Source organism: Camellia sinensis, chromosome 10 (assembly GCF_055761805.1).
Source record: "Camellia sinensis isolate YWXY chromosome 10, ASM5576180v1, whole genome shotgun sequence".
Lineage (NCBI taxonomy): Eukaryota > Viridiplantae > Streptophyta > Magnoliopsida > Ericales > Theaceae > Camellia > Camellia sinensis.
In genome coordinates, this window is record NC_138970.1 from 28593612 (window position 1) to 28607435 (window position 13824).

Here is a 13824-nt window from a genome sequence, read left to right on the forward strand (position 1 = left end):
CTAGCTCCAACGGTGTGAACCAAAAGGGAAGGGGTTGTCCGGTGGGTCGATCGGTAAGGCTTATTAATTTTTTTTTTCTCCCTCCCTTTCTGTTCCCAATTCGTTTACTATTCCTTTTTCTCTCCATTACATATTTTTCATTTTTTGTTGCCTCCAACAAGCATTTCCTTCTAAAATTTGATATAAACTTTTGACAGATTTTTTAAACAGATTCAAATTTTGGTCAAAAGCTTTGCAACTTTACAAATTGGGAGATATCAAGTGTGCGGGAAAGAAATAAACCTTCTCGTATAATCCTGTTGATCAAGTCTGCGCTCCTCTGTACGACGTCGCTTTACTCCCTGAAAACACAAACGTGAGCTAGCCGGCGGGTGTGTGCCGGAAACCTCTCCGATGCCTAAGTCAGCAAAATAGACAAGTAGACAAAAGGTTTGTGTATTCAGAAAACAAAGTTGTGTTATCTCTCCAAAGGTGATGTTGTAAGCTTTTATAGGTTTCGTGTGACACAATCCTAATAGGACTTCTACTCCTTCATGCAGAGTCCTCCTAGGATTCATACTCCTGAAAGATAATGCTTATCCTTCAACACCCCCCTCATTGCTTAAACCAAGTGAGATGGTTTTATCATGGCCGAACTCCAATATGACCGAAGTAAATATGTCTATGCATAGTAGGGGTGAGCATGGTCCGGATTGGACCGGATTGGAATAAAACCAGGACCAATCCGTTTTCTACGGTTCCTAAAATATTGGAACCAATCCAATCCGTTTAAATCATGGAACCAATCCGAACCAATCCATTTAAATACGGATTGGATCGGTTTAGGATCACGGATTCACATAATTAAATAACAAAAATATATTTATAACACTTTAATTTTATAAAAATATAAACATAGCGCTATATTAGTTCCACAATAGCAACATATTTTTCTATAATAGCGACATACTGTTCTAAAATTTAAACAACCATAAGAAAATTGGTTTCACTATAAGTATTTAAACCATTACAAATTAAAACTAAAAACCAACAAACAAGAGTAATAAAAGAAGATATTATACGGTTTTAGGTTTGAGTTTAGATTTTATATAGAATTAAGAGAAGATACTATAGGGGAGGATGTATAATAAAAATATAGACTATTTGTATACGGTTCGGATCGGTTCCAATCCGGAACCGTGAGATTCAATCCGGAACCAATCCGTAGACTACGGATTTTTAATTCTTCAATCCGGAACCGAACCGCGGATTCAAAAAATCAATCCAAACTTATCGGATTGGACTGGACTGGATCGGATTACGGATTTCACGGATTGCTTGCTCAGCCCTAATGCATAGCCGAAGAAGAGTAAGCCGAACTAACTCTTCCTTTTAATGCTCTTACGTCGGCTCCTCATGCACAACCCATGGCGTGGTCAAACCGAACTAACATGTCGAGACCGGTGTAACTCCAAGATCGGTCTAACTCCAAAGTACCGTTAGACCGATCTAACTTCGATCTTCTGTCAGACCGGACTAGCTTCACGGCCTTTTGTACAAAATAACCACATGGCCATTTTACTCGGCCGGAGTAACTTACATGGCCATTTTACTCGGCCGGAGTAACTTACATAACCACACGACCGGAGTAACTTACATGGCCATTTTACTCGGCCTTTGGTACTGCGGCTCATAATGGCCCATTACCCAGCTCGGCCCAATTTTTCACATAAATTACCCTCTCAATTGCCTCTTAATTCCATCTGCTTCGCATGATTGGGATTATCTGTCAACCAGCCGAGCTATAGATTTCTCTTCTGTTCTAGCCGAACTAAATTCATACCGGGCCGTACTTGTTCAGTTAAAATGTCCCTTCAATCACAGCTACTAAATCGATTCTTATTCTAATGACACGTGGCCGGTCCGGATTGGCCCTTTGCAGCTGTCCCGCCGCCCTCGTACTTCGCAAAATTTGAACAGTTCCCGCCCTTCCACTTTCATCCTTTTCACAAAACAATCTCCTCATTTTTAGATTCACCATTGTATTTCTTATTTCCCTCATTCTCTCTTTCAAGCTCCACTACTCTCCAACTTTTGCAACTGTGAAGCTTGCTTCGTGTTCCTCTTTTACTGTCGTTGCTTCCATTTCCACGTCTTCTACTTCAATCTGGTAAGCAAATCCATCTTTCTTGCTCTGTTTGTTTTCGTATTTTTTCAATCCATATTTTGTTTTGTGTGCTTTTTGCAAACACTTTTTCTGTTTAGCCTTCGTCTTTTCTGCAAAACATGTAATAGAACCACTCAACTTCATGAAACTTGTAGAACATCACTTTTGATCCACAACCCTAACATAACCGAACTAAAAAGTTGTTTGTGGCTGGTGCCTGCATAGCCAGGCTACCCACCGAACTAACACTTCATACAAAACTAGTAGTTTCACCAAATCAAACCACCTTCTGATTTACTTTAACCGAGATAAACGAACCGAATTAAGTTTGAACTAAGAAAACTGGAAACCTTTGCCTTCAACCGAGCTAAGTCTTCGGGGCTAAGCCAGCTTTTCTAGTTTTTAAACCGAACTAAGAAGGCTGCCCCTGTAGGTTTGACCGAGGTAACAAAAACTGTAGTTCAAACCGTATAAAACCAATCCCACACACAAACCAATCTATCGAACCCCTTCCTCAATCCGAGCTACCAAGCACTTTACTGAACCGAGATAAAACCCTGTAGCATCCCCCATAGGCCGAAGTAGGACTTCTTTATCTTTACTTTGATTTCGTAGCACGGTCAACGATCTGTGCTTAACACCTTTGTTTTCCACTTTGCAGACTTAGGTTGCTCAAGCATTCCTCTGTGCGCTCAACCGAGCTACTGAGCACCGTTTTCCGACCGAACTAATTTATTTATAACTTAAACATAAATGGGGAAGTATAGGTTTTTGGTAGAAACCCCTAGAGGCCTAGCCGAATTCCGAAAGGATTACAATATCCCCACGACATACAACTTGTCTTAGCCAAAAAAGATGTCATACCATGGGGGAATGAGGGCTTCGTACCTTTTACCCTCCTTTCAATAATAGAAACCGGACTAAGATTTCCAATCCAGCCATTAATTTGTGAATTCCTTAGACAAACACGACTATGCCCAATCCAGCTTTCCACCAATTCATACCGTATAATAATGGGAATAGCCGAATTAAACCGCCAAGCCGGTCTTAACCTCGGTCTAGCCGAAATATTCCACCAATATTCCTTAGGATCAAAAGAAGATGGGTGGGTCTACTATTTAAGAATACGCCGTCGCCAAGAGAAGATAATAAAATATACACCGGATAAAGACTTAAACGATGACGATTTTTTCTGGGTGTCTGGGAACTTTGAGGATCACCAAGCCCAGATTCCTGGCCGAAGCATCAATTGGAAAAAAGGAACACCTGGTATAATTACTTCGGTTTTCTTGCGTGTTTTACTATATTTCGGTTTTCAATTTTTTAGCCGAACTAACAATTGTCTTCTTTCGTAGATTCTGCCAACCTCCATTCTCTATACAGTTATCCAAATCTTGCGACCTTACGCGCCGCACTACGGTATCCAGAACGTAGTTGGGCCAAGCTGCTAAAGTTCGAACCGACCTACAGATACAGCGACCGCCGAAAAGCGAGAGTGACCGAATTTCTGCTAGAGGAGGCCCCCCGAACCGGACCCAAACTTGCCAGAAATTAGACTAATCCCACTGACCGCTGAAGAAGAAATGGCCAAAAGAAATAGAGTCAGGGCGCTATTGACCGAAACTAACAGACCCGAGGTACCACAAACCGGTCAGACGACTGAGACCGTGGTAGCCCTTCCATCCCAGCAGCCATCCTCATCTCGGGCGAACAAGGGTGCCCGGATTAGCCAAACCGAGCAACGACTTGTTGACGAGGATGAGACCATTCTTCCGCCCAACCCTCAACCAAGCCCACAACCAGAGTACTCTGACCGAGCTGACTCCTCCAAATGGGCTCCAAGTCTTACCTTTCAAAATCGAGATATTCAGGAAACTGACTCGGTTGTTGCTGAGAAGGATCACTTGATGGCTTTCAATCTAGCCAAGAGTGTTTGCCTTCCAAAAGACATGGAGCACCACCACAAACAACTAAACACCGAGCTGAAGGCCATCCGGTCATCAACAAAATCAATGATCCTGGTAAGTGGCTCTCCCTTTTCTTTGTCTAACTTTTCCCAACTGTTAGTCCGGCTAAAGAGAGTCACTACTCTTTTGCAGGCCATTCAGAAGAACAACATTGCACATAAGAAAGTGCTGGAGCTCCGCAAGACTACCAGGCAGGCCATGGCAGATGCCGAGGCAAAGACAGCCGAGCTGGAGCAAGCCAAGAAGCAGATAGCAGAGCTACAGTCCAAGAACGGTCGCTTGACCGGACTTGTTAGCTCAGCTGAAGCAGAAAAACAAAAGATTGCAACAACGGTGAAAGACAAATACTTGCGCGAGTTGGCCAAACTTGAAGGCAAAAAGAAAGCCGAAATAGTTGAGCTTGAGAAGAAGCTGGAGGAAGCTGAAAGCCGATGTTTCAAAGAAGGTGAAGCCTTGTATATCCAGCAGTGCGAAGCTGTGAAGGACCTTTTTTTCAAATGTGGCTGGAGGGGTGCTGTGGAGCAGCTCGGTAGTGGACCTGATACCGAGGTCTACAATGCTCCACAGTATTTCATACCGGGCTCACTGGTGGAGTATGCTGCCGATCTCCAAAAGCAATTTCTTGAGGATTCTGATGATGAAGAAAATGAGCAAACTGAAACTCTGGCTGTCAACGAGCAAACAAATGATCAATTAGCTCGGTTGGAGCTAACGGCGGAAGACTTCACAACCGAAACCATGCTTCCGATAGAGATCGGGCTTCAAACTGAGACTGCTTTAACCTCTGACACCGGTGTTCCTATTGATGTTGGCGCCGATCTAGAGAATCTTTTCAACTGATTCTATAATTTTTCTTTTTCTTTTGTTTGCTTTGACTTGTAACCGGGCTAGGAGCCCCTCCCATGTAATCTTTCCGAACCAGATTAATGAAAATCATTTTTTCTTGTTCCAACTGTTATTCCGATTTTAGCTGGTCAATCTGACTACGCTTACTAGCCAACCACTGTTTAGCCGACATAATTACTTCGGATGAAGAGTACAAAGTGTTGGTTTAATTCTGCCAACCGCTAAGTTGGTTTAGTCCAGCCAACCACTCTTTAGCCGATTGTACTTACTTCGGCTAAAGAGTACTAGGAGTTAGTTTAGTCCAGGCAACCACCCTTCAGCCATACCCTTACTTCGGCTAAAGAGTAACAAAAGTTAGTTTAATCCAGCCAACCACTCTTTAGCCGATGTCTTTACTTCGGCTAAAGAGTAACAAGAGTTGGTTTAATCCAACCAACCACTCTTTAGCCGATGTCTTTGCTTCGGCTAAAGAGTACCACGAGTTGGTTTAATCCAACCAACCACACTTTAGCCGATGTCCTCACTTCGGCTAAAGAGTAACAAAAAGTTGGTTTAATCCAGCCAACCACTCTTTAGCCGATGTCTTTACTTCGGCTAAAGAGTACCACGAGTTGGTTTAATCCAGCCAACCACACTTTAGCCGATGCACTTACTTCGGCTAAAGAGTAACAAAGAGTTGGTTTAATCCATCCAACCACTCTTTAGCCAATGTCCTCACTTCGGCTAAAGAGTACTTAGGGTTGGTTTAATCCAGCCAACCTCTATATTGGTTTTTCCAGCCAACCGTTAGATTGATTTTTCCAGCCAACCTAACGTAAAATGTTTTGGTTATTCCGACCAAACGTCCTGCAACCTGGATCTTTATCCTGGGCTTAGGAGGGGTGTTGGTTTAATCCAGCCAACTTCTAAGTTAGTTTTTTCCAGCCAACTTAGAAAAATGTTTGGTTATTCCGACCAAATGTCCTGCAGCCTGGATCCTTATCCTGGGCTTAGGAGGGGTGTTGGTTTAATTCAGCCAACCTCTAAGTTAGTTTTTTCCAGCCAACTTAGAAAAATGTTTGGTTATTCCGACCAAACGTCCTGCAGCCTGGATCCTTATCCTGAGCTTAGGAGGGGTGTTGGTTTTTCCAACCAACCTAAAGTAAAATGTTTGCAATGTTCCTATCTTCACTAAAACTGATTTTTTGAAAAGAATCGACTTGTTTTATTGAGGAAGGAAAGAAAAGAAAAAAAAATTACACATGTTTGAAAGAGGAAAACTAAAAATAAAATAACTTGAGATTGGCGGTGTTCCATGGTCTAGGGATTGCTTTGCCGTCCTTGTTTTCTAGGTGGTATGCCCCTTTGCCTGCTAACCCAACCACTTTGTAAGGACCTTCCCAATTTGGCCCTAACTTGCTATCTCCTGGTATCAAAGTGTTTCCCATCACTTTGCGCAGTACCCAATCTCCAACCTTGAATTGTCTTGGATGAACTGTTTTATTGTATTTCCTAGATAACTCTTGTTGATACGAGGCAATGTGAACCAGTGCTCTTTCTCTTCTTTCCAAAGTTATGGTTTCGCCATTCAAGTCAGGATCAAAATTTTCGTTTCAAATTGTGGGGAGACCAACTTCTAGCGGGATCACTGCTTCCATGCCATAAGCTAAGGAGAATGGTGTTTCTCCAATTGATCGTCGTGGTGTAGTACGGTAAGCCCATAAAACATGAGGGAGTTCTTCCGCCACTTGCCTTTGGCTTTTTCTAACCGTTTCTTCAGTCCATCCAATACTACCTTGTTTGATGCTTCTGCCTGACCATTTGCTTGGGGATATGCCGGCGTAGAATTGTAGAACTCTATCTTGTACTCTTCACAAAAGCCTCTGAAGATTCTACCGTCGAACTGAGTGCCGTTGTTTGAGATTAGGGCTTTTGGTATGCCAAACCGAGTGATGATATTTTGCCAAACAAACTTCTTCACATCTTTTTCTTTGATTGATGCCAATGCTTCTGTTTCCACCCACTTTGTGAAGTAGTCTGTTGCTGCGAGAAAGAACTTCCTGTTTCCGGGTGCTGTTGGAAGTGGTCCTACTATGTCCAAGCCCCACATTGCGAAAGGCCATGGGCTAGTCAATGGTAGGAGTTCTCTAGCTAGTTGATGTATTTGGTGTGCGAATTTCTGGCATTTCTCGCACGTTTTCACATATTTCTCTGAGTCTGCTTGCATGTATGGCCACCAGTATCCTTGCGAAATGGCCCTGTAAGCTAGCGATCTTCCTCCTTGATGGCTTCCGCACACCCCTTCATGTATCTCGTACAAGAATGCTTTCACTTTGCTGGGGTGGACACACTTTAGATAGGGTCCTGAGAACGACTTTTTGTATAATGCCAAAGATGGGGAGAGCCAAAATCGCTGTGACTTTGCTCTAATTTTGTTGGCTTCTTTCTTTTCTTCCGGTAGGATGCCATCTTTCAAGAATAGTATGATGGGATCCATCCATGAGGGGCCTAGATTGGTGCAACATACTTCTTCTGTTTCGGGGTCTTCGATGCTTGGTCTTGGTAAGTAATCGATGAGTAACGGATGAGGAATGGATGTATCTGCCATTGAGGCAAAGCCTGCTAGTTCGTCCGCTCTGCTGTTTTCCTCCCTGCCGATTTGTTCTATCCTTACTACTTCGAATTTCTTGATCTCTATTCTGACCAATTCTTGGTACTTGGCCATCCTGTCATCCTTTGCTTCATAGTCGCCAGAAATTTGATTTACCACCAGCTGTGGGTCGCTGTAGACCATTAATTCGGTGGCCTTCATATAGAATGCTGATTTGAGGCCTGCAAGAAGCGCTTCATATTCTGTTTCGTTGTTTGATGCTGGGAAGCCAAGGTTGATTGCCTGCTCCACTACTAGGCCGTCTGGTGAGATGAGGACTATGCCGAGTCCTGCACCATGCCGGTTGGATGCTCCATCCACAAAGAGCTTCCACATCTCACCAACGAACAACTTCCAGCAAGTGAAGGGGTCATATGATGTCGTGGGTCAAGAATGTTGCTGGTGTTTTCTTCGAGGTCCATGCTTGCTGTCTGCCCCTCGCTATCTGATTGTACCAAGTCTTTATTTGTTGGTGAGTCTTGGTTTGCTGTAGCTTGGTTTGCTTCTTCCTTGCTGTCTTTAATCTGGTCTGCCTTGGAGTCTGACTGAGTATCTTCTGCTAGGGGTTGCACTATTCCGGCGTCAACTTCCATCCCTAGTTCGGTTGTGTCAGTTAGATCGACTGGCCAATGCTTGAGCTTTTATTGCGGTCCTGGGTTGGAACTTGATGTCGTATTGCCCCAACTCTACTGCCCACTTCAGAATTCGTCCAGAAAAGTTCGCCCTCTCAAACAAAGCTTTTAGTGGAAAGGTTGTGAGGACGACTATGGTGTGGGCGTGAAAGTAGTGTGCCAATTTCCTGGAGGCCATCATCAAGGCTAATGCCAGTTATAAGTGAATGAGAGTGAACAGATTGGGAATGAATGTAAGGATACGTATTAGTAGTATATATAGCAGGTCGAATTTGAGGGGACATAAAAGGAAAGATGGAATAAACAATAAAGTGGCTGGGGTTGTGTATTGGGTCTGCTGCTAAAACTTGCTAGATCGAAAACATTTGCTTTGTATCCTTACATTCATTCACTCTTACAAGGATTTCCATATTTGCTTCTTTCTTGAGGGTCATCCGGGGGTCGACCGAGAGGTCAACCTCTCAATGTAAAATTTATATAAAATTTTGCGAAAATTGGTCATTTGGTAGGTTATTTGGTAGTGAAAATTCAACGGTAATGAATAGTATTTTGGTGAAAGACCCAGCGCATTCTCATTTTGGTAAAACTTTTGGTGAATTCTCAATTTGATATCCATTTGGTGAAATCGTTGGAGCCATAAAAGTGATAATTTTTCACTAAATTCAAATCTGATGGTGAATTTGGTTTACCGTTGGAAATGGTCTTACATGTTGCCAAAACAGTCATTTGTACACTTTACCTCCAATTTAATATGAATCAAAACTCTTTTATCCTTTTTTTTAGAATATGGGAACATTATATTAATAAAATAATAGTATATAAATATGACTCCAAAAGGTCATTCCAACCAAACAACAAAATAAAAAACTAACAACAAAAAAACAAGTCTCCCCAAAAAACAGTTATGATTGAAAAATCACAGATCCGCTCAAAGATATGGTCTGAAAAGTAAGATTTGTTTGAAAGCCCACCATTATCATCGCTGTTGTCCAACTTTGCCGATAAGAAAGAAATACACTCACAATGATATAGGAAAAGGCTTGAGAGAGGAAGAAACTATTGTGAGTGTCGAAAAATTAAAAATCTATATCAAAATCGGAGAAAAAAAACTCCCAAAATTCTTATTTTAGACATAAAAAAGACTACACTTTAAAACTATAAGAACCCTCACCACTGCTTACCGAATGAACACTGATTACCATTGAACTGAACTGATTATGACTGATAATTAAACTGATTAAAGTACTGAACTGACCGATTAAAAAAACTGGAACTGAATTGACTAAGTATGTATGTTAATTTGTACTCTATCTGTTTGATTGATTATTTGATCTGTTTGTATTTTAGTGTTTGAACTGCTAATTGAAGGCCTTATCGGCGGCCGAATCCGGAATTGATTGATGTTCCACGACCCTCATAATTAATGTGATTTTATGGTGTATTCATCTGAAAACTGAGTAGGTATGATTAAACTAGATTAAATTGAGCGAAATTGAAAGAGTTTGACTTATTTACAACCTTGCCCTTGAATGGGCCACTACTTATACACCTTTGAGTTCATTTCAATTGAAACAAACATTTCATCAGTCCATATCTCTTGTTCTTGCCGACCTTGAGGGAGAGAGGGAGAGAATAGAGTTGTCCTTGAGGGGTTAGCTTAGTCAACTTGAAGAATTGCTTGGTGATTGAAGTATAGATTGCATATTTGAGCTCTCCAAACCTTGAATGCAAGACTTAGGTAAGGATTTCATCTTCTCATTCTTGTGTTTGAGCTAATTCGTGTATGGTCCATGTTAAATTGTAGAGCTAAGCCATGTTTTAGTTCATACATGTTGATATAGAGCATAATCCATGCATGCATGTTCGAATTGTTGAGTTGTGAGTTGATTTCATGATAAAATGGTACATGCATGTCCATAATTTTGTAATGGTCCATGTTTTCATCTTGTTTTTGGATCAATTGGCTCCTTAGAGCATCAAATTGAAGCTTCAAAATGATTTGAATTCATGCATGTTTGCATGTTCATCTTGTTCTTGAAAAATGGTTTGAAATTGAGTTTGAATTAAACACCCTTGGGCTTTGATTTCTCAAATTGAGCTTTGAACCATGTTATTCCATGTGTATACAAATATTTTCCAGAAAATGGGCCCAAGAGGATTGGTTTTGATGCATTTGAATGTGACTTGAGCTTGGTGGTGCAATCTGGGTTTTTCCAGATTTTGCACTCCCGCTCGAGCGTGGAAAGTGGCGCTCGAGCGTGGAATCCGAGCATCTAGTATTTTTCTCTGCACTGTTTTACAGTCCGCTCGAGCGGAGGATTGGGCGCTCGAGCAGAGGCATGTGTCTCACGATCGAGCGGGCGTCGAGCGTCCGTCGAGCGGAGATTTCACCCATCCAGTACTTTTACAGTACGCTCGAGCAGGAAAGTTGATGCTCGAGCGTGTACCTTGTTGCATGTCCGCTCGAGCGGGTAAAACCGCCCTCGAGCGGGACTCTGTTTTTCTGAAACTTCTGAAACTGTTTTTTGAGTACATCTTTGCATCCTCATCCCATTCTAAGCATTCTTAGGCCTAGTTTAAGGCGTCTTGTTGAGGATATAGATGTAGAACACACCGAGGCATTTAGGGATTAAGTTACTATCTTTCCCAGCTGTGTAGCTTAGTGTGTTCACTCTGTTAACTGTGTAGGGTTGGCGACTGGGGAGGCACGCTCTAGCATACTGTAGCCCAAACTCTGTGAGTAACGATTGTGTAAAGATATGTTCACAAATGATTATTTTCTGAACGACTGAATTGTACTGCCTTCTGAACTGATACTGTTAATTGAATGAATGTATGTCCTATATTCTGAACTGTATTGTGGCATCCTTAGCATCTACTGTTTACTGTTACTGTTACAGAGATCTCTGTCGGTTCCCTTGTTGGAACCACCACTGTTTACTGACTGATGGCCATCACTACTGTTCGGTCTTTTAAGACCTACTGTTTACTGTACTGGTATGCTAATGGATGTACCACATATGACTGTACTGACTGAATGACTAAGGCCTCGTTTGGCAAGAGGCTATTTTAGCCAATTAGCCAAAAAGTTACTAAATTAGTCAAAAAGCCAACAACCCATACCAAAAAGTCAAAGATTCTCTTTTCTCTCTACTTTTTGCACATCTTTTCGTAATTAGCCAAAAAGTCATCCCAAACATACAAGTTTTTTTTACCTACCTTTTTAGCCAAATAGCCAAAAAGTTACTAAATTAGCCTGTTCCCAAACGAGGCCTTACTGTTTAAATGAACTATTTTCATACTGTAAGGGCATTCATTCTTAACCCCTTTACGCATTATGTTATTCACTGGGCTTTAGCTCACTGCTCTTATATATATGTAGGTGTTCAGGAACCAGACCGCGGCTAGGAGCGTCAAGGTTACTCCAATTTTGTCAAGCCAACCTATGTGCCTCACTGCGAGGTTCCGAGCCTATCATGTTAAGGCTTAAGGGTGTTTTATAATTCCCCCTTCTGTACTGTCTTACTGTTTTGTATAGACCGAATGCTTACTGTACTGTGATGCGGAGGTTGAGTCCCTAGTCTGAATGAATGTGCATTTTGTGCATACTGTTCTGTACTAATTATGTATATATGTATGAAAGTCTTTTTGCATACAGACTGTCACAGCTCATTGGACATTGTTTATTTACTGTTTTGGCTTCCGCTAAGCCCTGTACTCTGTTTTACTGTTCTACTGTTCTGCAGGCCTTCGGTAATCTCGGATTACTGGCCGGTTACGGTGCTAAACCCATAGGACCGGGTTTGGGTCATGACAGAGTGGTATCAGAGCGATACTTAACCACGAGTTATACCGCACACACGTGTCCAAATGAGCTATAGGGTGTCCTAGAAAAGTAATTAGGGTATCGCATGAGCATGATAAGTGTGTGGTTACGTTATGACTGAATATATGCTAACGTGTTAAACTGTTAAACGTATGACTGCCTCTGTTAATAACTGTCATAACTGCTTATAGTGAAATGGATAATGCAAACACTGCAAACGAAACTGAAACCTCATCCTCTGAGGCCAGAATGGCCAGACTGGAACAAATGATGGAACTGATAACTGCAAGACTGGACCAACAACTGAATCAACAGCCCCCACCTCATCCTCCGGTCGTACCGGAACAGAATGTGAATGTAAATGATGGGGACATAATTGCTCTCACCCAGAAGTTCAGCAAAATGAAACCGCCATCCTTTCAGGGAGGCCTTGAATCGTTAAAAGCTGAAGCTTGGGTTCTGGAGACTGAAAAATTGTTTGAAGTTTTCCCGTGCTCTGAAGCACACAAAGTACTGTTAGCCACCTTTACATTGCAAGAAGAAGCTAGAAGGTGGTGGATGTTCATCCGTGATGAAAATACCGTTCTGACTTGGGCTCAATTCAAAGGAGCCTTCTTTGAAAAGTACTTCCCTCAGTGTGTAAGGGACAGAAAGGTGACTGAATTTGAACAGCTGAGACAGGGCACAATGTCCGTTGCTGAATATGAAACGAAGTTCACCGAGCTTGCTAGATATGCACCGCATATGGTGGATACTGATTATAAGAAGGCCAGAAAATTTGAAGGCGGCCTGAATGTTGCAATTCTTGACAGAATAAATGTACTGAAGTTACCGAACTACGTGAATGTCCTTGACCGAGCCTTGATGGCTGAATCGAACATTGAAGCACTAAAGATTGAAGCACCAGCGTCTGAATGTCGTGGAAAAAGGCAGGGTTTCAAGTTTAAGAAAGGCAAGCATAGTTCATTGAACAAGAAACAGAATACGGGGTCAACGACTACGTCTAGTCAAGGAAACCGTACAATACCGCCCTGTTCTGAATGTGGTAAAAATCACAAGGGAGTGTGTTACAAGATATCAGGAGCCTGTTACAGGTGTGGCAAGGTGGGCCACATGGTTAAAGACTGTCCCTCTGCTCCACAAGCTAGTAGTAAAGCTACACCAAGCGTAGCGGCATCAACTATTACACCAAAACCGAATCCCAAAGCTACCGGGAAAGAGCCTAGGAAGCAGGGCCGAGTGTTCGCCCTAGTACCAGGAGACGTCCAGAATATCGAGACCTTTGTGTCAGGTATTCTCTCTATTTGTACTCAGAATGCTTATGTACTGATTGATTCGGGGTCTACGCATTCTTATGTATCGCATGCCTTTTCTCGAAAATTGAATAGACCCTTAGAATCCATGAACTATCTGTTAGCTGTATCATCACCCATTGGGGGATCTATGACTTGTTCATATACGTATCCTGCTTGTGAAATTATTGTTGGAGATGCACATTTGTTTATTGATTTACTGTCATTGAACATTGATCATTTTGATGTGATATTGGGGATGGATTGGTTAACGAAATATCATGCCACCATAGACTGTGTAACGAAACAAGTAGTTTTTCGTCCACCTGGTTTGCTTGAATTTGTGTTTAATGGGGTTGGAGTAGTACCTCCCCCATATCTGATTTCATCTGTGAAAGCTGTTAAATTGATTAGGAAGGGATGTAAAGGGTATCTGTGTTCTGTACTGACTGTATCTACTGATGATAATGCTAATGTGAACTGTAT